This window comes from Musca domestica, unplaced genomic scaffold (genome assembly GCF_030504385.1).
Source record: "Musca domestica strain aabys unplaced genomic scaffold, Musca_domestica.polishedcontigs.V.1.1 3, whole genome shotgun sequence".
In the NCBI taxonomy this organism is placed as follows: domain Eukaryota; kingdom Metazoa; phylum Arthropoda; class Insecta; order Diptera; family Muscidae; genus Musca; species Musca domestica.
Window position 1 is genome coordinate 8,371,588 of NW_026712299.1, and position 25,499 is coordinate 8,397,086.

Consider the following 25,499-nt stretch of genomic DNA (forward strand, 5'->3'; position numbering starts at 1 on the left):
CAACATTGTTGTTCTTGTTATTGTTGCTGGTGCTTCTCTCATCAACGATGGGGCTGTTTGTTATCATCCATCCCCCAAACCACATAAGAAAAAAACAAAACAAACAGCCAGAACCATATCAAACATCACACAAGCTTCATACAACTCAAAGCAAGTGTGTGTGTGCGTGTGCTTTTGAGTCTCCAACTGGGTTTGGGCAATGTGGGGGCTTGTTGGGATAGTCTCATTGGCAACTCTAGTTGGGAATTTAGTTTTATCACTGGCACATTAATGCGACGCGACGTTGACTGTTGCTTGTCAACTACTACTACGACGACGACGACAACGACGTTGTTATTGCTTTTCTAGCTGAATCGCAGAAAACAAAACTGTTGCTTATTTTTTCCACACACAATTGACGTCGTCGGCGGCGGCGTCGCGGCTGTTTGGATGCCAGCGTTTTAGCGTTCAGTATTGCAGTACTTGGTTGCAAAAATCAAAAGTGGGTTCGCGCCAGTTTTCAAACGGCTCTCTAATGAATAGCATGTCGATGACCGGCTATATTTTCCGCATTTAAAAATTATTATTCAATTCGCATTCATTTTCGTTCGTCTAAGAAAAAGAAAATCAAAAACGTATTTTTGTGAGAAACCAAAAAAAAAAAAAAAAAAATTAACACGCTTCCTTTTTTTTTTGCTACTAACTGAGTTTTGAAAATTTGTTGAATACAAATTCGTTATTTTAATGGCCAGTGGCTATCTGTGAAGTGCATCTCTGTTTGGAAAAGAATATTTAAGTATATTAAAAAGGCTTTATTTTAAACAAAAGAAAATTCCTTATTCAAAACCATAATAAGAATTCCAACCTCGCCAAGTGCTAAAAAGTGAATTGAAATATTTATTTATTTTGTTTTTGGTTTTCTGTTATTGTGTCCGTAGACAAAGAGGATTTGTTGTTTATTTTCGTTTGCACCACCTTGAAAATGTTCAACAGGTAAGTTTTGCATTTAAATAACTAAAACAACAGCAACGACGACGACAACATCAAAGGAATTGTCAATAAAACATCATTTCAATTAAATTAGGGTAGTTTGCGGTTAGTACTCTACAACCCTGTAAACTGATGGCTATGGATATTATTAGATCTGTTTTGCTTCAAAAGTATGTGGCATTTTGAACTATCAGAGATGGGAATTGGAACTTCCTTGATTCGTTCGTGTGTTTGGAAGTCCTAAAAACCTAGAATCTTTTTCATCGATGGATTTGTTTTTGATGACCTTTGAAAGGAGGATTTCCGTTTGACATAAGTCATCGGATGGTTCTTTAACTTGGTACCCTCAAAAGCCCTTTGTTCTTTTTCGAATAAGCCAGCCACTGACTTATGCCAGAAAAAATCCATTTATGCATTCTCACCTTTAGGGATATATTTTTTGGTATTTTGAGTTCTAAAAAAAAATTATAAAATGGATTAAGAACGAATATTTTTTAAATTAAATATACATACAGCTCTTATTTTTATACCCTCCACCATAGTATGCAGGGTATATAGCTTCCGAACGAAATGAAGTAGATTGATAAAATTTTAATCAGCTGTATATTATGTCTGCAGGACTTTTGGTATTGAAAATGGACCATGTAGGTCCACGTTTTGGTATAGCTTCCATATAACGGTACCTCCCGATATTCGATACTTTGTTGATTTTAGCGACATTATTCACCGGAATTTTTTCAAATTTGGTATTTGAAGTTCGTAATGGATGCTACAGCCTATGACAGGAGATTGTCTGTGCAGGTCTACGTCTCGCCCCCATATAACGGTACCGCCCGATATTCAGTATTTTGATGATTTTAGCTACATCATTCATCGGAAATGTTTCAAATTGGGTATTTGAAGTTCGTAATGGATATTACAGCCTATGACAGAAAATTGTCTGTGCAGGTCCACGTCTTCGCATAGCCCCCATATAACGTTACCTCCCGATATTCGGTATTTTGATGATTTTAGCGACATTATTCACTGATTTTTTGTCAAGTTTCGCATTTGAATATTGTAATGGCTTATGACAAAAGTTGCCTACGAAGGTACACGTCGTCGCATAGACCCTAATATAACGGCCACATTCGGTATTTTTAATATTTTAACAGAATTTTTCGGTTCGGCCGGGCCGAACTTACAGCTTTTTTACTTGTTTTATAAAAATTGTGGATTATGAAAACTTCGGAAAAAAATAAAAAATATGAAACTCAAAGATTCTTTGGAAAAAATATTTGTATAAAATTTTACAATTATTCTACGAATAAATAACTAATAAAATATTTTTTATATAAAAAACAAGGATTATGACTTTAAAAAATATTTTTTTTTTTTTAAAAAATTACAACTCGAAACCATTGGAAAATTAATTTTATAAAACTCCAATACTTTTTAAAAAATTCTTCGATTGTTATTGCTTTGAAAAATATTTTTTCAAAAACGTTTTTTCGAACATATTTTTATATCCTCAGCCATGTGGCTAGAGAGGGCATATATAATTTGATATGGTCAAAACGAGCTCCTTCTGGTACCTCCCACACAAAATGTCAAAATTTTCAAAGAAAATAATTTATTGCACAGAAAGAGAAACGATAATCCGATTTTGCTCCAACTTTGCGAATGGACAATAACATGGACAATATCGGTCCACTCCTCCACAAAAGGTCAAAATTTTGAATAATTATAACTCTTATAAAACGCAATGTAAAGGTTCGATTGTCTTCAAATTACACACATCACAATATTTTTATTAACCCATGGCCTGGTGTGAAGATGGAATATATAGGCCCACTCATTCTGGTACCTCCCCCACAAAGGGTCAACATTTTGAGCATTCATGAAACTCATAAAACACGGAATTTATAATTTCGCATAAATTTGGATATAAATATTGGATTTTCTTTAAATTTTGCACATACCAATTTTTTTATCTGTATTATATGAAGTATGAAAATGAAATAATTCGGCCCGCCATATCTGTTACCTCACGCATATTTCCACATTTTCCAAAAATTATCACATATCTTATATAAAGTACAGGAAGTAGTCGATATAGTCCAAATCTGGCACGTTGTAATATTTTTATCAGTCTTAGGTCAGATACGAATTGGCAAATTGGCCAACTGTTCCGGAACCGACGATTTGAATAATCGTAAATCTAGGCTGGGAATATACATCTGTCGGCAAAATCGATTGATACTATTTTACTTGTTTTAATTCTCTTTAATAGTTTTGGAAAAATATTCTTCAAAACGCCCTATCTTGATGGCTCTGACACTCCATCACTATTTTTTGTCGTTTTTGAAAGAATGTATGTTTAACCCAAATCAGCTTCGTTCCCCAGATTCCAATTATTCAATATTTATCAAATAGTCAATCAAATCCCACTATTATCCCAATCTGTCAGAATATCGAAACTGAAAAAGTACTAATTATTTATTTGGTATGAAAACAAAACAACAACACTCGTAAAACACAAAAGCAAAAAAAAAAAAAAAAAAAAGGGCGAAAAAAACAATAAAAGCGAAAATTAACAAGAAAATAAACAGTCACCAACACTGAGAGTGATAAAAATAGGGAGGAGAACAAAGAGCAACAACAGCTACTGCAAAATAATGTCTAAATAAAGGTAATATTAACAACGTGCTGTGATTACGAACGATATAATATTTGTAAAACAAAACAATTCTCTAAAAACAAGAAAAGGCCAGGTCGACCTTGTTGTAACGTACATGGCTGTAATCGTATGAAGCCTGTGATTTGAGAAAATAGAAAAAATGCAGAGAAAAAACTTTTTTAAATCTACATAGATCCTGCTGTGTATTAGAAACGCTAGAGCAGCATCACTGTAGCATTGACTGAACATACCCCACAGTTCCTTACTACTTTTCAACCATTGTCACTCTCTTTCTTTTCTTTTTTTTTCCACAAATAGATCCTGTTGTATGTGAGAAACGTTACAGCAGCATCACTGTAGCATTGACTGAACATACCCCCAAATATACACAGTTCCTTATTACTCTTTCATCTTTGTTGCTCTTTTTCTCTTGTTAAGCTAATTATCACAACGTAGTCAATTGCATTCATATAAATATAGCAAGAACGAAAACAATGACACAACGGAGAGAGAAAGAGAGTGGTAAATAGAATTTGGTTTGCTCAGAAAACAATGGCTGGTATTCTAATAAGTAACATCAGTGCTAGAAAAACGTATTGTTTGCTTAGAAGAACTTACTTGTAAATTTGTCACAACATTTCTGCAACAAAAGGGGCATGCTCATTGGAATTTAAATAACAGTTGGGAAAAGATCAATTGCCTGTTCTTTAGAGAAATGCAGTGTTCGTTGGTGCATCACGAGTAAGAAGTTTTACTTGTTTTGGCTCTAAGTCGGAATACTATTAACAACAAAGAAAGAAGACAGCTACAGCCAGAGACGGCAAGTTAAAATGGCTTTTAAGGGAATTCATTGATGACAGTAGGCTGATCAGGGATTGTGCATTCGTTGTGATCGTTAACAAAGTATGGGAATGACCTCAAAAATCCATGAGACTTCCATAGATACGAAGCAAATAAACCACAAGGAGTACAAACATGTCATTTTTATATATAAAACAATAAAGCTGAGGGTTCGGCCGGGCAAAACTTTGAATACCCTCCACCATTTGGAACGAATTTGGCAGTTCTCAAAAACAATAAAATCCGTTAAAAATTCTGTTAAAATCTTAAAAATACCGAATGTAGCTGTTATATTAGGGTCTATACGACGACATGGACCTGCATAGACATCTTTTGTCACAAGGCATTATAATATTCAAATGCTAAACTTAAAAAAATAGGTGAATAATGTAGCTAAAATCATCAAAATAGCGAATATCGGGAGGTACCGTTATATGGTGGCAATACGAAGACGTGGACCTGCACAGACAATTTTCTGTCTTAGTATCCATTACGAGCATCAAATACCAAATTTGAAAAAATTCCTGTGAGGAGGTAAAATCATCAAAATACCGAATATCGGGAGCACAGACAATCTCCTGTCATAGGTTGTAGCATCCATTTCGAACATCAAATATTAAATTTAGAAGAATTCCGGCTAATAATGTCGCTAAAATCAACAAAGTACCAAATATCGGGAGAAACCGTTATATGGGGGCTATATCAAAACGTGGACCTACATGGCCCATTTTCAATACCAAAAGTCTTGCAGACATAATATACAGTTGAGTGAAATTTTATCAATCTAGTTCTATTCATTCGGAAGTTAGAGTGATTTCCACAGACGGATAGGCGGACGGACATCGCTAAATCGACATAGAATTTTATGATGATAAAAATATAAATACTTTGTGAAGTCTTAAATGTATATTTCAAGGTGTTACAAACGGAACGACAAACTTAATATACCCTCCATACTATGGTGGAGGGTATAATAAATATGTTTAGAATATTATTTCAATAGAATATCTATTTTCCCATAATAGAGGGTAAAAATCGTTCGAATATTGTCTCCACTTGCCATCTGTTATTTATTTGTTTTTTTTGGCTGCCCATCAACACTTGGAGATATACAGGCGAACACAAAGCTGTGCGAACGACAAACATAAACAACGACTGTAACGTATGTAATTCGAATAGTGATTTGCTATTTTCTGCTGCCTCTGTTGTTGTAGTTGTTCTTGTTGTTTTCATTTTTTGTTTTTTTTTCGGTTTTGCCTTTTTGGCGCAACAAGTTCAAGGAAATTACATGCTTTTTTGCTTGTCTTTATTCATCGTCATCGTTGTATTTTTATAGACGAATGCAATTTCATTCCGAATTATTAGTAGACATATTTTTCAAGGTTCGGGACAATGGTAATAAGAAAATGTCGTAATATTTTACAACTGTAGGAAGTCTGTGATTAATAGTTAGATATTTAAAAAAAAAAACATTTGTTATTAAAATATAGGATTATCGATTCTGGAAAAAAATAATTAAAACCCACAATTTAAAATATATTTATATATACAGCCATATGGCCATAGAGGATAGTATATCATTTGATATGGCCAAAACGTAATCGAAATAACGACTTTAGACCCTTCTTCCCATTGGACCAAATCCGTTTGAGAACCTTTGGAGTCGATCTAGGCGTGTCCGTCCGTCTGACTCTCTGGCTGGAGCGCACGATAACTTTCGAATAGAGTATCCGATTTGGTCCAAACTTGCTACATCGTAGTATTATTGTAAAACTCAGATCGAATTCGGAGATGGGCAATATCGGACCACTCCTTATCGTACCTCCCCTTATAAAAATTCAACATTTTCAAAGAAAATAATTTGTCTTATTTTGTCTTATTGTCGATTTTGTGCAAACTTTGCGAATCCCAATATTTTTGGCAGTGCTAGGTTAGGTGTGAAAATGGACAATATCGGCCCACTCCATCAAGTACCTCCTCGACAAAGGGTCAACATTTTGAATAACTATAACTCTTACGGAATGTGAAAGAACAGTTCGAATGTCTTCAAATATAGCTCCAATATATAGGTTTCATCCGATTTGGCGTATAAATCCATCGCATTCGTTATATGCACTCCAAAAAAATGATGTTTGGTATCAGATATAGTCCAGAAATACCTCTGTCAATTCGCATCAAGATCGGTTCAGATTTGAATGTAGCCACCATATATCTTCGACCGATTTCACGTTTATTGTGCACCAAATATCAGCCCAAATGACCTGAATTTTGGTACATATCGCCAAATTCAGTCTAGAAGTTAGTACATCAAATTTGGAGAAAATCGGTTCAGATATAGCTAAAGCTCTCATATATATGTCTCATCCGATTTGGGGTTTTAAGTACCTCACATGCACTCCACAAGAATGATATTTGGTACCGGATATTGGATACTGCTCGAAAATACCTTTGTCAAATTTTATCGAGATCGCTTCAGATTTGGATATAGCTCCCATATATATGTTCAACCGATTTCGGATTAATTGTGCACCAAATGGCCAATATCAGTTCAAATGACCTGAGTTTTCGTACATCCGATCGAATTCAGTCAGGAAGCAAGTACATCGAATCCGGAGAAAATCGGTTCAGATATAGCTATAGCTCCGATATATGTATGTTTCACCCGATTTGGGGCTTAAAGTCCCTCACATTCGTAATATGCATTCGACAACAACAGTATTTGGTACCATATATATTATAGAGCTCGGAAATAACTTTGCCAAATTTTATAGAGATCGGCTAAGATTTGGATATAGCTCCCATATACATTCTTGATCCGACTTCAGGTTTATTGTACCAATAATGCTTAATATTAGCCCAAATGGTGTGCATTTCGGGACGTACGTTTCCATTTTGTGGAACTCGGCTTCGATATAAATTTTTTTTACCCTCCACCATAGGAGGGTATATTAGGTTCGTCATTCCGTTTGTAACTCATCGAAATAATAATTCTAGACCCAACAAAGTATATATATTCTTGATCAGCTTAAAATTCTAAGGCGATATAGCCCTGACCGTCCGTCTGTCTGTTGTAATTCTGTTACAGTCAAAACGAATTAAGATAGGAAGCTAAAATTTTGCACAGATCTGTATTTTATCTGTAGGCAGGTCAAGTTCGAAGATGGACTATATCGGTCCACGATCTACGTCCATGTATAGCCCCCCATATAACGGCACCTCCCGATATTCGGTATTTTGATGATTTAAGCCACATTTTTCAATGGAATTGTCTGAAATTCTACACATGGAGTACTTTACTCCCTGAAAGAGAATTCTCGATATAGGTCCACGACATCGTATACACCCATATAACGGTACCCCCAATATTCGGTATTTTGATGATTTTAGCCAATTTTTTATGGAATTGTCTTAAAATCCACGCAAGGGATTCCTTCTTAGTACTTTACGCCCTAGAAGAGAATTGTCTAAATAGGTCCACGTTTTAGTATAGCGCCCATATAACAGAAACCTCAGATATTCGCTCTTTTCATGATTTTTACGACATTATTCACCGGAAATGTTTCAAATTTCCTACATAAAGTTCGAAAAGGTTATCTCAGCCTATGACACAAATTACTTATTAGGGCCACGTCTTCGTATTACCCCCATATAACGGGTTTCATTTCAGCGGTATCTTTCGACGGATTTTTTTTTTTGAAAAATTTCAAGTTTCTTCTAAATGGTGGAGGGTATTCAAAGTTTGGTGCGGCCGAACTTATAGCTTTTTTACTTGATTTTGTATAATCCTTCTCGAAGTAATATCATGCACTCCATAGCAATGTCATTTGGTATAAAAGAGAAAAATGTCTCCGTCGAAGTTAGTGAAAATCGATTCAGAATTGGATATGCCTCCCAAATATTAGTTCCCTCTGGAACCAAACTATGACTGCCCTAAATGTTGATAAGTGGTAATATCTACTTCAAATAAATTCTTTTGTTACGGGAGCTCTACTAAATATGCATAGTGGTGTAGGGTATCATATAGTCCGCCCCGTCCGACTATTAACTTTTTCTTACTGGTTTTAAAATTTTATATCTAAGTACCTATAAATATGGTCGTTGATTTATTAAATTTTCTATAAAAAAAACCAAATAAAATTTTCTATAAAAAAATAGATTTTGATTAGGAGACATGCAATGTGGTCTTTAAACTGACATAAGTTTTAAAAATTTTTCCAGTCTTGATAATCATTGCAGTTCTCTAATCTATCTTTGATTTAAATGAATGCAACGTGGTCGTCTTGAAAATACAACCCTCTTGGCATTTTGATGCAGAAATACCCACACACACATATATGTACATAAATAAAAACATATTTGCATATTGCCATCATTTATTCTATTATTACATCAAATTTAGATTCGACTCTATTTTTATACCGCATCTTACAGTCGTATCTTGTGTGTGACCCGATTTATGTCTTTCATTCTAATCATTCTCTCTTACGTTCTCCCTCTCTTTTCTCATTCCATGTCTTCTTTGGGCAGCAATTCCTTTTGAATATCGTTAAACTCAATTATGAGTTTCTTCTTTTTTTTTCTTATTCTATAGAAATTATTAAACAATTGACGACTGAGTGACTGACTGCCTGAATGGCCAACTAACTTGAGGCTGTGCATCTTCTGGGTGGAATTGAGGCAGTTAGTCGTTCAGTTGACTACAACGACGACGATGTCGTGACGACGTAGTTGGATGGTATCGACGCTTGTCGGCCATAATTCTAGTTGTCCACATTAATTGTTTCGGGGCTAAAGGTGACTTCCATTGATAAATAGATCTTGTGCATCTTTGTTTGCTCCTCTCTCTCTCTCTCGCTCTCTCTTTGACATTCTCATGTGATAATTTCCCTAATGAACTTGAAACTTGACTTGATCTTGGAGATAAAATTGTATATTTAAATTTATTTTGCAAAATTTGCCATTGTTGCTGTGTGGGAACTACGAATAGGGAATGACTTCTCCGATTATTTGAATTGTAGACGATAAGAAATTTATTTCAATTTTGTATTTTCATTATTCACTTATTTGTTGTTTTATTTTAATTTTATTTCTTATTATATAATGTAACGATAGCAAATTTATTATGGAATTGTAAAGAAAAACGAATCAATTTCTATTCGAAATGGTTGTAATGTAGTCAGTCAGGAAGCTTGTGGTCAGGGATGGGAAACAGAAAAATTATATATATAAATAACCGGCCAAAATTGTTCTAATATAATTATGACATTTTTTAACAATTTTTAGGATTTAGTAAATCCAGACAATTTTAATTGGCAATTCCGTTGCATATACGCCAAATAAATCCTCATAGAGAAATGTCTCCCCAATGTAAACATACTATAATTTTAGAAGTATACAGGTAGATGTCAACAATTTTAAAATGTTTTTTTTTTTCAAAAAATTGGGGCCAAAATACCGCAGAGCATAATTCGTGCCAAAGGTGACCAATTCGAACAAATCTAAATTTATTCTAAAATTTGATGCTATTTCGGACGATTTTTTTATACCCTCCACCATACTATGGAGGGTATATTAACTTTGTCATTCCGTTTGTAACTCCTCGAAATACTCATATCAGACCCAACAAAGTATATATATTCTTGATCAGCGTAAAATTCTAAGTCGATTTAGCGATGTCCGTCTGTCTGTCTGTCTGTCCGTCTGTATGTTGTAATCACGCTATCTTTCGAATGAATTGAGATAGATGGCTAAAATTTTGCACACATGTTTCCAGTAGGCAGGTTAAGTTCGTAAATGGGCCATGTAGGTCCACGTTTTCATATAGCCCCCATATAACGGTACCTCCCTATATTCGGTATTTTGATGATTTTAGCGATATTATTCACGGGAATTGTTTCAAATTTGGCATTTGATGTTCAAAATGGATACTACACCATAAGACGGAAAATTGTCTGTGCAGGTCCACGTCTTCGTATAGCCCCCATATAACGCTACCTCCCGATATTAGGTATTTTGATGATTTTAGCGACATTATTGACGGGAATTGTTTCAAATTTGGTATTTGAAGTTCAAAATGGATACTACACCCTAAGACAGAAAATTTTCTGTGCAGGTCCACGTCTTCATATAGCCCCCATATAACGGTACCTCCCTATATTCGGTATTTTGATGATTTTAGCAACATTATTCACCGGAATTGTTTCAAAATTGGTATTTGAAGTTCGTTATGGGAACTACAGTCTGTGACAGAAAATTGTCTGTGCGGGTCCAGGTCTTCGTATAGGCCCCATATATCAGTACCTCCCTATATTCGGTATTTTGACGATTTTAGGTACAATACCCACCGAAATTGTTTGAGATGTGGTATTTGAAGTTCGTAATGGATGCTACAGCCTGTTACAAAAAATTGTCTATGCTGGTCCAGGTCTTCGCACAGCTCCGATATAACGGCACCTCCTTATATACGATATTTTGATGATTTTAGCTACATTATTCACTGTTTATTTCAAGTTTCGAATTTGAATATGGTAATGGCTTATGACAAACAATGCCTATGTATGTCCACGTCGTATAGACCCCAATATGACGGCTATATTCGGTATTTTTAAAATTTTAAAAGAATTTTTTAAGGATTTTATTTTTTAAAAATTTCCAAATTCGTTGCAAATGGTGGAGGGTATTAAAAGTTCGGCCCGGCCGAACATACTGCTTTTTAACTTGTTTTATATCACCCTGTATATTTTTGATCAGCATAAAATTCTATGTCGATTAAGCGATGTCCGTCCGTCTGTGGAAATCATTCTAGCTTCCGAACGAAATGAAGTAGGTTGATAAAATTTTTTTAAATGTATATTATGTCTGCAGGACTTTTGTTATTGAAAATGGGGCATGTAGGTCCACGTTTTGGTATAGACCTCATTTAATGGTACCTCCCGATATTTGGTATTTAGATGATTTTAGCGACATTATTTACCGGAACTATTTCAATTTTGGTATTTGAAATTCGTAATGAATACTACAGCCTATGACAGAAAATTGTCTGTGCAGGTCCACGTCTTCGTATAGGCCCCATATAACGGTACCTCCCGATATTCGGTATTTTGATGAATTAGCGACATAATTCACCGGAATCGTTTCAAATTTGGTATTTGAAGTTCGGAATCGTTACTAGAGCCTGTGACTTAAAATTGTACACCTCTTCGTATAGCCCCCGTATAATGCTACCTTCCTATTTTTGGTATTTTCATGATTTTAGCGACATTATTCACCGGAAATGATTCAAATTTGGTATTTGAAGTTCGTAATGGATACTACAGCCTAAGACAAAAAATTGTCTGTGCAGGTCCACGTTTTGGTATAGCTTCCATATTTCATTACAGCGGTTTCATTTTCATTTGAGCGGTACTTTTGGCGGATATTTTTTTGATTTTTTTTTTAAATTTCAGGAATATGAAAAGAAGAAAAGGTGGAGGAAGAATAAAAAGAAGAATATTTGTAAATATTCGATTTGTATACCCTCAGTTATATGGCTAGAGAGGGTATATATCAATTAACACGGACAAAACGTTCCAATGAGACCCTAAATCTCTTTGAACCAAATCCGTTTTAGGACATTTAGAGTCGATCCAGTGATGTTTGCCTGGCTGGTGCTCACGAAAACTTTCGAAGAGAGTATCCGATTTGGTCCAAACTTGGTTTATCGTATTATTATTATCAAACGGTCCAATCCTTCATGTACACCGCCCACAATAAGTCGAAATTTTCAAAAAAATATATCCGATTTTGCTCCAACTTTGCAAATCCTAATTTTTGCAGCAGTGCTAGGTCAAGTGCGAAAATGGACAATATCGGTCCACTCCATCAAGTACCTCCACCACAAAAGGGTCAACATTTAGAATAATTGTAACTATTATAAAATGTGATGTAAATGACCGATTGTCTTCATATTACACACATCATAATATTTTTATTAATCCAAGGTCTGGTGTGAAGATGGGATGTATTGGTACACTCCTTCTGGTACCTATCCCTCAATATTTTGAATATCATTGCAGCTCATAAAACGCGAAATTAACATCCGATTCCATTCAGATTTGGCATATCTTAATATTTCCATCGATATTGGAAATATTGGCCCATTCTTTCGAAACCTACTCTATAGAGGATCAACAATTTGAATAATCATAACAGAAGTCAAAATATATTTAAATGATCGAACATTGGCTGAGGGTATACATCTGTCGGCAAAACCGACTGTTACTTCTTAAATTATATCATCGTTTGATTTGTTTTGGATAATTTAAATATATTTTCTAATTAAAAAAGTATATATTTTCCACCTCAATGCAGTGTCTTTAAGATTCCTCCCAACCGTACTTAATTTTTTTATTTGTTTTTTTTTTTTTTATTTTATTCCTTCCCGCCTACGTTTATTGCAAAAAAAAACTCAAACTTTGTATATTTTCTTAGATGTAAACGGCAATAAATTAGCCTAAGTTACGATGGTAATGATTTATTTTTTTAACGGATTTTATTGCTCAACAAATTATACAGCTTTAAATTACTGTCTGTTGTCATCGCGTTACCGCATACCATTACAGCAGATATAAACGCAATGTGACTACTAGTCGGAGAGGCCCTGCAAGAAATTTTAATTTAAAACAAACTTAAATCTAAAACGTAGAATGGCAAATTCTCTTGCAACGTGTTGTTAGGTTCTCTTTAGAGATTTCTCTTAGATTGTTCTTTTTAGATGAAATCTATAATATAATAAAAACGCAGTTCTTAATATTTTGTCCTGTCGTCATTTTAAATATTAATTCAAAGGTTAACTATTCTATAAAAAAACTAGTTAAATAGCATCAGTCGGTTTGGCCGACAGATGTTTACCCTCAGCCGAAGTTCGATTATTTAAATATATTTTGACTTCTGTTATGATTATTTAAATTGTTGACTCTCTATGGAGTAGGTTCGGAAGGAATAGACCAATATTGTCCATTTCGTATGGGACCTAAATAAATATTATATAAATATTGCGACGTACCAGGTTGGGACTATGTGGTTGCTTCCTTCACTTTATATGAGATATGTGCAAATTTTTGGAAAATGTGGAAATATGCGTGAGGTACCAGATATGGGGGGCAGAAATATTCCACGCTATCTAATACAGATAAAAAATACAAGATGTGGAAAATTTAAAGGAAATCGTCACATTTATAACCAATTTTATACGAAATTGTAAATTCCGTAAGATATAGCAATTTGTAAAGAATATCCGACATCTTTTACAAGTTATTACATATATAAGTACTGAAAATTGTGACCCTTTGTACCAGAAGGCGTTGACAGATATATATCATCTTCACAACAGATTTTGCGAGAGCAAAAATCTTTAGATGTGTGAAATTTGAGGAGATTCGGATGCTTATATCGTATTTTATGATTGTTTTACTTATTCAAAATTGTAACCCTTTGTGGGGAGAGGTACAAGAAGAAATGGTCTGATCTCTACAAACTTTATAACAGATATTGTGTTGATGGAAATATTGAGATGTGCCAAGTTTGAAGGGAATCGGATGTTAATTTCGTGTTTTAAGAGCTGCATGAATATTCAAAATGCTGACACTTTGTAGGGGAGATACCGGAAGGAGTGGACCGATATATTCCATCTTCACACCAGAACTTCGGATAATAAAAATTTTGTAATGTGCGTAATTTGAAGAGAACCAGATGATAATATCGGATTTTATGATCGTATTGGTTATACAAAATCTTGAACCCTATGTGGGGGAGGTACCAGAAGGAATGGTCCGATCTCTACTATCGTTACAACAGATCTTGTGTTGGTAGAATTATTGAGATGTGCCTAGTCTGAATGGAATCGGCTGTGAGTCTCGCTTTTATGAGCTTCACGAATATTTAAAATTTTGACCCTTTGTGGGGGAGGTGCCAGATGGAGTGAACCAATATATCCCATCTTTACACCATACCTTGAGTAAATGAAAATATTGTGATGTGTGTGTGTTTTTTTTTTGAAGAGAACAGCATGCTTATTTCGGATTTTATGATCGTTGTGGTTATTCAAAATGTTGACCCTTTGTCGGGTAGGTACCAGAAGAAATGGTCCGATCTCTACCAACTTTATAACAGATCTTGTGTTGGTAGAAATATTGAGATGTGCCAAGTCTGAATGGAATCGGCTGTGAGTTTCGCGTTTTATGAGCTTCACGAATATTAAAAATTTTGACCCTTTGTGGGGGAGGTACCAGAAGGAGTGGACCGATATATTTCATCTTAACACCAGACCTTGGGTTAATGTAAATATTGGGATGTGTGAAATTTGATGACTATCGGATTATTACATCACATTTTATGAGAGTTGTAATTATTCAAAATTTTAAACTTTTGTGGGGGAGGTACTTGAAAGAGTGGATCGAAATAGCACTGACGCAAATATTAGGATTTGCAAAGTTGGGACAAAATCGGATTATCCTGTGCAAAATAAATATAATATTTGAAAATGTCGACCTTTTGTGGGGGAGGTACCAGAAGGAGTGGACCGATATATTTCATCTTAACACCAGACCTTGGGTTAATGTAAATATTGAGATGTGTGAAATTTGATGACTATCGGATTATTACATCACATTTTATGAGATTTGTAATTATTCAAAATTTTGACAACAGATCGACTCCAAATGTCCTGAAAATGATTTGGATCAAAGAAAGCATGGGTCTAAAACCCTTATTTCGATGAAGCACGTTTTTGCCGTATCAAATGATATAAACCTCTCTAGCCTTTATTGCTGATATTAGCCATTATTTGCACAAGAAACCTGAAATCGGATTAAGGATATATGTGAGAGCTATATCCAAATCTTTGTCGATCTCGATAAAATTTGACAAAGGTATTTCCGAGCCCTATAAGATATCTGGTACCACTTTCTTTGTTGTTGAATTCATCTTAGGAATGTGGGGCTTAAACACTAAATCGGATGTAACATATATATGGGAACTATAGCTATATATGGGTCGATTTTCTCCAAGTTTGATGTACTTGTGAATTCGGTTGGATGTGCCAAAATTCAGATCATTTGGACAGATATTGACCATTTGGTGCACAATTAACCCAAAATCGGCTGAAGATATATGTGGGAGCTATATCCAAATCTGAACCGATTTTGATACAATTTGGCAGAGGATTTTTGGGCTGTATTTAATATCTGGTACCAAATATCATTCTTGTCAAATGCATATTACGAATGTGGGTGACTAAAACACCAAATCGGATGAAACCTATATATGGGATTTCTCCAAATTTAATGTACTCGCTTCTAGACTGAATTCGGTCGGATGTGCTAAAATTCAGGTAATTTGGACTGATATTGACCATTTAGTGCACAATAAACCCGAAATCGGTTGAAGATATATATAGGAGCCATATCCAAATCTGAACAGATTTTTATACAATTTGGCATAGGTATTTCTGGGCTTTATCTGATGTCCAGTACCAAATATCATTGTTGTCGAATGCATGTTACGAATGTGGGGGACTAAAACACCAAGTCGGATGAAACATATATATGGGAGCTATAGCTATATCTGAACCGATTTTCACCAAATTTGAGGTATTTGCTTCTAAAAGTGCCAAAATTCAGGTCCTTTGATCTGATATTGGCCATTTGGTGCATAATTAACCCGAAATCGGTTGAATACATGTGGGAGCTATATCTAAATCTGATCCGATTATCACCAATTTCAATAGGGTTCGTCCTTGGGCCAATCAAATATTGTATGGAATATTTCATCTCAATCGGATAAAAAATGCGACCTGCATTTTTTTTTACAAAAATACATGGATAGACAGACGGACGGACTGGCATGCATAAATCGACTCAGAAAGTGATTCTATGAAAATCCTCAAAAGTAACTATGGGTCTATCTCGTTTCGTTCTCCATGTTACAAACAAATGCACAATGATATAATACCCTGACCACTATGTGGTATAAGGTATAAAGATCAAGGCCTCCTCTTGTAAATGCGGAACTCATGAACTCAATTGACAATTGGAATTTACTCGATTTAGTTATGTGCGTATGGAGTTTTATTGTTAGTTCTTTTCATTTAATTGCATATCGATTACAACCTATAGATCGAACGTAGTAATTGACATAATTTTAATGTTCTGGGTTTGACTTTGGTTTCCAAGAAAAAATAATCTGCGACGATTGCATTTTAAAAGTTCAAAATATAACGTAAACCAGTAACGCCACAAGAACCTAATAATATTTCTGATTCCTGTTTAAAGAAAGCCTGTTTTTTTTTTTTCAATTAATCATTTAATTATCAACTTTAATCTTGATAACAGAAAAATGTTGTTTAATAGCAGTGTCATTAACGTGTTTTCTATAATAAGAACAAATATTTCAATAAACTTTGATTTGTTTATAGGAACAGGTTGACAATTGACATATTGCAATCACTTTGACGCCGTACCTTTTTCCTCCGCGTGAACAAGTTAGATCTGGAAAGTTCGGTGGCAATGTAAACAGTGAACAAATTATCTTCAAATAAATAAGATATGTTTATTTTATTTATTGTTTTAGTAAATAGGCCAAAGCCTAAAAACCAGTCGATCATGATAAAGATAAAATTAAGGTTCAAATAAATAGAAGGTTTTTGTAACTGGTTTAAGTAATCGGCTGACTTCTTCGTAAACTAACAAGGGGGTCTTAAGGTGAGAAAACATAAAAAAGCTTTTTTGGCTGGCTTCATCGTAGCAGAACAAAGGAGCGTAGGACTAAAATCGAACTAAGTCAACCTAAAAATCCATTATTCATATACGAAGAATCCAGCCGATAACTTAAGCCAGTCAGAAAAGCGTTTTATGTATTCTCACCTTCAGGTTGACTTAGCTTAACGTCGGCCCATAATTTATACTTGTTCACCCTATGCTCCTTTGCTCTTTCACGTTCCACAATTTGGAACGGATTTGGAAATTAAAAAAAAAAAATAAATATTATGTTAAAATATTAAAAAATACCGAATGTGGATGTTTTATTAGGATCTATACGACGACGTGGACCTGCGTAGGTAACTTTTGGCATAAGCCATTACAATATTCAAATGCGAAACTTGAAAAAATCGGTGAACAATGTCGCTAAATATATGGGGGCTAAACGAAGACGTGGACCTACATGGTCCATTTTCAATACCAAAAGTCCTGCAGACATAATAAAAATTTGAGTAAAGTTGTATCGACCTACATCATTTTGTTCGGAAGCTAGAATGATTTCCACAGACGGAAGGCCATCGCTAAATCGACATAGAATATTATGCTGATCAAGAATATATACAGGGTGAGATAAAAGGAACTGCAACAAAGTCATAATTTTTAAATTTTATTGAATGAAGGCAAAAAATGTCGGAAATAGCATCAAATTTTAGAATAAGCTTAGATTTGTTCGAATTGATCACCTTTGGCACAAATTATGGCCTTCAAACGGCTAATGAAATCGTCACACGCTGCCCGAATGTTGCTCTGCGGTATTTTGGCCCATTCCCGGTGAAGCGCTTGCTTGAGGTGATCGACACTTTGGTATTTTTTAGTGCCAAATGTGCTTTCCAAAAATCTCCAGACACAATAGTCGAATGGATTCGTATTCGGAGATTTTGGTGGCCATTGTGCGTTGGAAATGAAGAGAGGAACCCCATTTTGTAACCATTCTTGGGTGGCGTGTGCTGAGTGCCATGGTGCTGAGACCTGTTGGAATGTCTAAGGTCTGTGGCCAAAATGTTTGGGGGCCCAAGGCTTTAATACATCCTCCAGAATATTTTCGCGATAATACTCGGCATTTATTTTGATGTCACGGTCGAATAATACAACCGATAAATCAATCGTAAAACTTAATATAATTCCTATGTATTTGGTTTTGCGTCAATCGCATTTTAAAAGTTCGAATAATACGAGCGGAGAGCGACCATCGGCTGTTATGGCGGACCACACCATTACCATGGCCGGCGCTTGAGTTCTGGTGGCCAACCGAAAGTGCACATTTTCAGCTGGCCTCTTTGGTAAGTAAACACGATCATTTTGTTTCTCATCAGAGAAAACCAAATTCGGCAGTTCACCACTTTCGGACAAGCAAAGCAACTCTTTAGCTCTTTTGAGTCTATTTTCTTTCTGTTGCGGTGTAAGTTCTTGCACTTTTTGGAATTTCAATGGCTTTACCCCGAGCTCATTTTTCAACATTAGCCGAATGGAATATTGCGATATGTTCAGCTCACGAGCCATTTTTCGGCCACTGCGCTGCGGGTTTCGATCAAGTCGCTTCTTTACTTTTCGAACCATTTTTGCTAATGTTGCTTTTTTTCTTCCGTCAACTTCCTTGACGAAGGGCTACGCTACCAGTATCACGGTAACGAGCGATGGTACGAGACACAAAAGAATTATTCACATTTAAATGCTGGAGAGCTCTAATGATAGCCACTTGTGGTTTTCCAGCCAAATATAAAGAAATCACACCATCACACTTGGGTTCCATCACGAATAACTTTTTTCCGGGAAAATTCTCACCAAAAAGCTTTTGTATCCTTGTAAACAATATAATGAGCTGTCACTGGAATAATTTTAACAGCTGTCGGACGAGTGGCTTAGAAATGACAGCAGTCTGAAGTTGGTTGAATTTTTTTTCATCTCACCCTGTATATACTTTGTGGGGTCTAAAATGTATATTTCGATACGATATGGTGGAGGGTATACAGAAATTAGTAAAAAAAAATAAAATGAGTCCATTCAAACCACTGTACTCTCACTGACCACATTCTTTTTGTCGGTTAGGTTAGTACGTAATCTAACCAAAAAAGTTATTAAACAAATACTTGTTCGCAAACTCGCTCTTGTTGCTGCGTACCATTGAAATCGACCAAAGAAAAAAACAAAATTCACTCTCTTTGTGTGTCGATCTGAAACGTGTAGCACAGCCGGTATGTGTTACGTTCGCAAAGAGTGCGGAAGCTCTAATCCACAACATTTGATGCAAAAAAAAAAAAAAAAAAAAAAAAAACCGGACTAGACCCATTGCAGACATGATTCGCCTGTTAACGATCGAATAATGGCGTTTTGTGAGGAGGGATGGTATGCCAACAATTGGCAGTGCGTGACATTGAAAACGAATCAGTTCTCAGATAAGGAGAAAGAGATAACAAATTCTGCCATACAATTATTTGATGCGCGTGAATGTGTTAACAAAGTTCTGAAGGCGAAGTCCCTTTTTTTCGTAATGGGAATACTTCTTGTTGATTCAAATGTGTTAAATTTTAAAAATATTTTTCTTTTCACCCCAAGCAGTAGGACTCCGTCTTTGCAAAATTGACAAAAAAATCGACAGTCACATATGGATAATAAAAAGTAATTCGAAAACAAGTTACGGGGACTTGGGTACAAAAAAACAATGACTTATTTGCACCCTACCAAAATGGGTAGTTTCATAACCGATATGGCTGCGCAGAGAGTCACATTCTTATGTTCTCTCAACATAATTACACTCTATTTACATTGTTTTCTCAATGGATCAAAGGAGATGAGATGAGCATCACTCTAATCGAAGGCACGCATGTCTGCATTTGCCTGGTGCTGGCCAGTGGGAAAAAGAATGGATGGGCCATGTGTTATAACAATTATTTTTATATCCTCCACCATAGTGTGGAGAGTATAATAAGTTTGTCATTCCGTTTGTAACACCTCCAAATATAACTTTTAGACTCCACAAGGTATATATATATATCCTTGATTAGCATAAAATTCTATATCGATTTAGCGATGTCCGTCCGTTTGTGGAAATCACTCTAACTTCCAAACGAAATGAAGTGGGTTGATAAAATTTTACTCAAATGTATATTATGTCTGAAGGACTTTTGGTATTGAAAATGGGCCATGTAGGTTTGAATTTGAAGTTCGTAATGGATACTGCAGCCTATGACAGAAAATTGTGCAGGTCCAAGTCTTCGTATAGCCTCTATATAACGGTATCTACCGATATTCGGTATTTGGATGATTGTAGCGACATTATTCTCCGGAAGTGTTTCAAATTGGGTATTTGAAGTTCGTAATTGATACTAAAGCCTAAGACAAAAAGTTGTCCGTGCGGGTTCACGTCTTCGTATAGCCCCGCTAAAATGGCACCCCTTGGTATTCGGCATTTTGATGATTTTAGCGACAATATTCATCGGAAATGTTTCAAATTTTGTACTTGAAGTTCGTAATGGATACAGAAAGTTGTCTGTGCAGGTCAACGTTTTGGTATAACCCCCATGTAATAGTACCTCCCTATATTCGTTATTTCGACGATTTCGCCTTCATTATTCACCGATTTTTTTTCAAGTTTCGAATTTGAGTATTGTAATGGCGTATGAAAAAATGTACTTGCCAATGCAGGTCCATGTCATCGTATAGACAATAATATAATAAAATAATATATAGACAGTAATACATTTGGTACCTTTTAAAATTTTAACAGAATTTTTAACGGATTTAATTTTTTTTTTTAAATTGCCAAATTCGTTCCAAATGGTGGATGGTTCGGCCCAGTCTAACATACAGCTTTTTTTACTTGTTCAAAGGGTATGTTTTCTTCATTCGGGCTAAATTATTAAACATTTCAGTGTAAGGGTGTTGCTATATCGACAGATAATACTACCATTTCATTTCACATCTCGCCGTACTCTTTGTGAGTGAGGTACCAGAAAGGATTCGCAGTTCTATATCACCTTCACCACTAGTGTTAGCAAAAATGTTTGCATGTTTGAAATTTGAAGAGAGTTGGATGCTTATCTAGCTTTCTTTGAGCGTTTAGTTTTTCAAAATCTTGAACCCTATGTGGGGGAGGTATCAGAAGGAATCGTCCGATCTCTACCATCTTTATAACAGATCTTGTGTTGACGGAAATATTGAGATGTGCCAAGTCTGAATGAAATCGAATGTTAAATTTGCGTTTTATAGGCTTCATGAATATTCAAAATTTTAACGCTTTGTGGGGGAGGTACCAGAAGGAGTAGACCGACATATTCCATCTTCACACCAGACCTTGGGTTGATAAAAATATTGCGATATGTCTAACTTGAAGAGAAGCAGATGCTTATTTTGCATTTTTTAATCATTTCGGTTATTCAAAACTTTGACCCTTTGTGGGGGAGGTACCAGAAGAAATTGTCCGATCTCTACCATCTGTATAACAGATCTTGTGTTGATAGAAATATTGAGATGTGCCAAGTTTGAATGCAATCGGACTTTAATTTCGCGTTTTATGAGCTTCATGAATATTCAAAATTTTGACCCTTTGTGGAGGAGGTACCAGAGGCAGTGGACCGATATATTTCATCTTTACCCCAGACCTTGGATTAATAAAAATAATGTGACTAGTGTAATTTGAAGACGATTGGACGCGTACATCACATTTTATAAGAGTTATAATTATTCCAAATTTTGACGATTTGTGGGGGAGGTACTTGATGGAGTTGTCCAATATTGTCCATTTTCACACCTGACCTAGCACTGATGCAAATATTAGCATGAGCAAAGTTGGAGCAAAATCGGAATATCCTTTGTCTTTCTGTGCAGGAAATTATTTTCTTTGAAAATGTTGACATTTTGTTTGGGAGGTACCAGAAGGAGTGGGCCGATAATGCCAATCCCCGAACTCGATCTAAGTTTGACAATAATATTACGATGTAGCAAGCGAATACTCCCTTCGAGAGTTATCGTGCACACCAGCCAGACAGACGGAAGGACGGACATCGCTAGATCGATTCCAAATGTCCTGAAACGCATTTGGACCAAAGAGTCCTAGGGTCCAAAATCGTTATTTCGATATGGCACGTTTTGGCCGTACCAAATGATTTATACCCTCTTTAGCCATATGACTGAGGGTATCAAAAGTTAATTTCTTTAATTCCTTCACCATTAGATGTTATAATAGCTTCAGCTTTATTTCTAAGTTCTGAGAACCCTAAACAGTTGGCTTTTTCCAAACGACCAACGACCAAACATAAACTAAAAATAAATTCTTTTATCTTATCCAAATATAGCGTCGCCCACGAAAACGTAGCTACTTTGGCAATCGATCTCCTCTATCGATCACTTAAATACAATGAGACATCTAGACATCGAACTACGAAAATCTCAAAGTTCAGTAAAGAACGTGACCAGTAACACCAACTGTCTTCTGCCCACTAAAATATAATTGTTGTAAAAAAATAGAAACAAATCAAAGATCTATTATCTCAAAAATGCTGGCGATTACGACACAATGTGAACCTATAATTATAACGTAATTAAAATAATTATAGTTATTCTTAGAAATATAGTTGGCATAAGTGTTCCGGAGAAGAATTGATTTTAATTTGCAATGAAGTAACATCAGTCAATAGCTCCCGCATTTCAAGTGATTGATTGTGGAATTTAATAATGATTTAAAAATGGAATTATTCGAAAGCAATTATTGGTATTAACACTTCCCTCTGAGAAACTATTCAAAATGATCGATGGGAACTTCCATACAGGGTCGTAATGAAATCTGTGGGAAAAGAAACACTCTAGTGATTTTTATATTATTTATATATTTATACCTTGAAAAGGTGGTGGACCCCGTAAAGTATACTTTATTCACGATCAGGATAAAATTCTAAGTCGCTTTAACAATGTCCGTTTGTTGAAATCACGATACAGCCCACATTATTTGACGTAGAGCTTAAAAATTTGGCAGAACAAGCTGTATTGCGTATAGGATGGTTGGTATTGAAAATGAGATATGTCGGTCGACGTTTCGGTATAGCCGCCATACAACCTCCAGATGTTCGGTTTTTTGATGATTTTTGCCAAATTTTTTCACGAATTTGTCTAAAAATTGGTATTTGTAGTTCGTAATAAATTCTAACTCCTGTGGTGGAACATAGCATGTATAGGTCCACGTTTTCGTATAGCGCCCATATAATGGTACCTCCCGATATTCAGTATTTTCATGATTTTTCACGGGTTTATTTAAAAATTGGTATTTGTAGGTCATAATCGGTTCTAGCTCCGGTTTCGAAACATTGTATGTATAGGTCCACGTTTTTGTATAGCCCCCATATGACAGTACCTCCCGATATTCAGTATTTTGATGATTTTTCTCACATTTTTCCACGGATTTGTATAAAAATTTGTATTTGTAGTTCAGAGTGTGTTCTAGTTTCAGTGGCAGAACCTTTAATATTTAGGCCCACGTTTTCCTATAGCGCACATATAACTATAACACCGATATTCGGTATTTTGATAATCCTAGTCACATTTACCCATGAAATTAAAAATGGCCTATAAATTATAAATGGCCTATGCAGGTCCAGGTGTTCGTATAGCCTCCATATAACGGTTCCTCCCAATATTCGGTATTTCAATGACTTTAGCGACATTATTCACCGGAGTTGTTTCCAATTTCATATTTAGAGTTCGTAATGGGAATTACAGTCTGTAACAGGGCAATATCGGTCCACTCCTTCTGGTACCTCCCATACAATCTCAACATTTTAAAATAAATTAATTCAATGCAAAGAAATAGAAAGAATGATCCGATTTTGCTCCAATGTTGCAAACACTTAATATTTGCATCGGTGGTAGGTCAGGTGCGACAATATCGGTCCACTCCAATCAGTACTTCTCCCACAAAGGGTAACAATTTTAAATAATTATAACTCTTATAAAATGAGTCCGATTGTCTTCAAATTTCACACATCACAACATATTTATCATCCCAAGGTCTGGTGTTAAGATGGAATGTATTGGCCCACTCCTACTGCTATCTCCCCCATAAAGGGTCAAAATTTTGAATATACACGAAATTAATATCCGATTCCATTTAGACTTGGCACATCTCAATATTTCCATTAACTCAAGATCTGTTATAATGATGGAAGAGATCGGACCATTTTGTTTGGTCCTCCCCCCACAAATGGTCCAAATTTTGAATAACGAAAAAGCTCATAAAAACAGAAATAACCTTCCGATTTCCTTAATATTTTACACATCCCATTATTTCTACTATGAAAAGATCTGCTGTGAATATGGGATATAGCGGTCCCCTCCTTTTGACATTTCCACCACAAAAGGCCGAAATTTTGAATATCCATGAAGCTCATAAAACGCAAAATTAAAATCCGTTTCCATTCGGATTTGGCACATCTCAATATTTCCTTCAACTCAAGATCTGTTGTAAAGATAGTAGAGATCGGATCATTTCATCCGGTACCTCCTTCACAAAAGGTCCAAATTTTGAATAAGCAAAACGCTTATAAAACCCAAAATAAGCATAAAAAGTTGCTCGCTTGGCCGACAGTGGTGAACAGCCGAATTTGGTTTTCTCTCTCTCCGATGAGAAAACATTCGTTGTCCAGCAGGGCAATTTGTAAACAAACAAACTGATCGTTTACTTGTCGAAGAGGTCAGCTGAAAATGTGCATCTTTCGGTTGGCCACCAGAACTCAAGCGCCGGCCATGGTGATGGTGTGGGTCGCTCTCCACTCGTATTAATCGACCGTGGCAGCAGAATAAATGCCAAATATTATAGCGAAAATATTCTGGAGGGTGTATTTAAGCCTTGGGCAGGCATACATTTTGGCCGCAGACCTTGGACATTCCAACAGAACGCAGCACCATCGCACCCAGGACGCACCACCCAAGAATGATTACAAAATGAGGTTCCTCGCTTCATTTCCAGTGCACAATGTCCACTAAAATCTCCGAATACCAATCCGTTGGACTATTGTGTCTGGAGTATTTTGGAAAGCAAGGTTGGCACTTAAAAATACCGAAGTGTCGATAACTTCAAGCAAGCGCATCGCCGGGAATGGGCTAAAATACCGCAAATCAACATTCAGGCAGCGTGTGACGGTTTCATTGGCCGTTTGAAGGCCATAATTCGTGCCAAAGGTGACCAATTCGAACAAATCTAAACTTATTCTAAAATTTGATGCTATTTCCGACATTGTTTGCTTTCATTC

The 25,499-nt window shown here is 35.7% G+C and overlaps 1 protein-coding gene across 1 annotated transcript in view; it reads left to right on the forward strand.

Annotated features, from left to right (window-relative positions):
* The first annotated feature begins 523 nt into the window (after positions 1–523).
* LOC101888695 (ATP-binding cassette sub-family G member 1) overlaps positions 524–25,499 on the forward strand; it is an 88,389-nt gene continuing 63,413 nt past the window's right edge. Inside the window, exon 1 of the mRNA XM_005179114.3 lies at positions 524–972. The gene's annotated coding sequence lies outside the window, so the exon portion shown is untranslated. The remainder of the gene's footprint in view (positions 973–25,499) is intronic.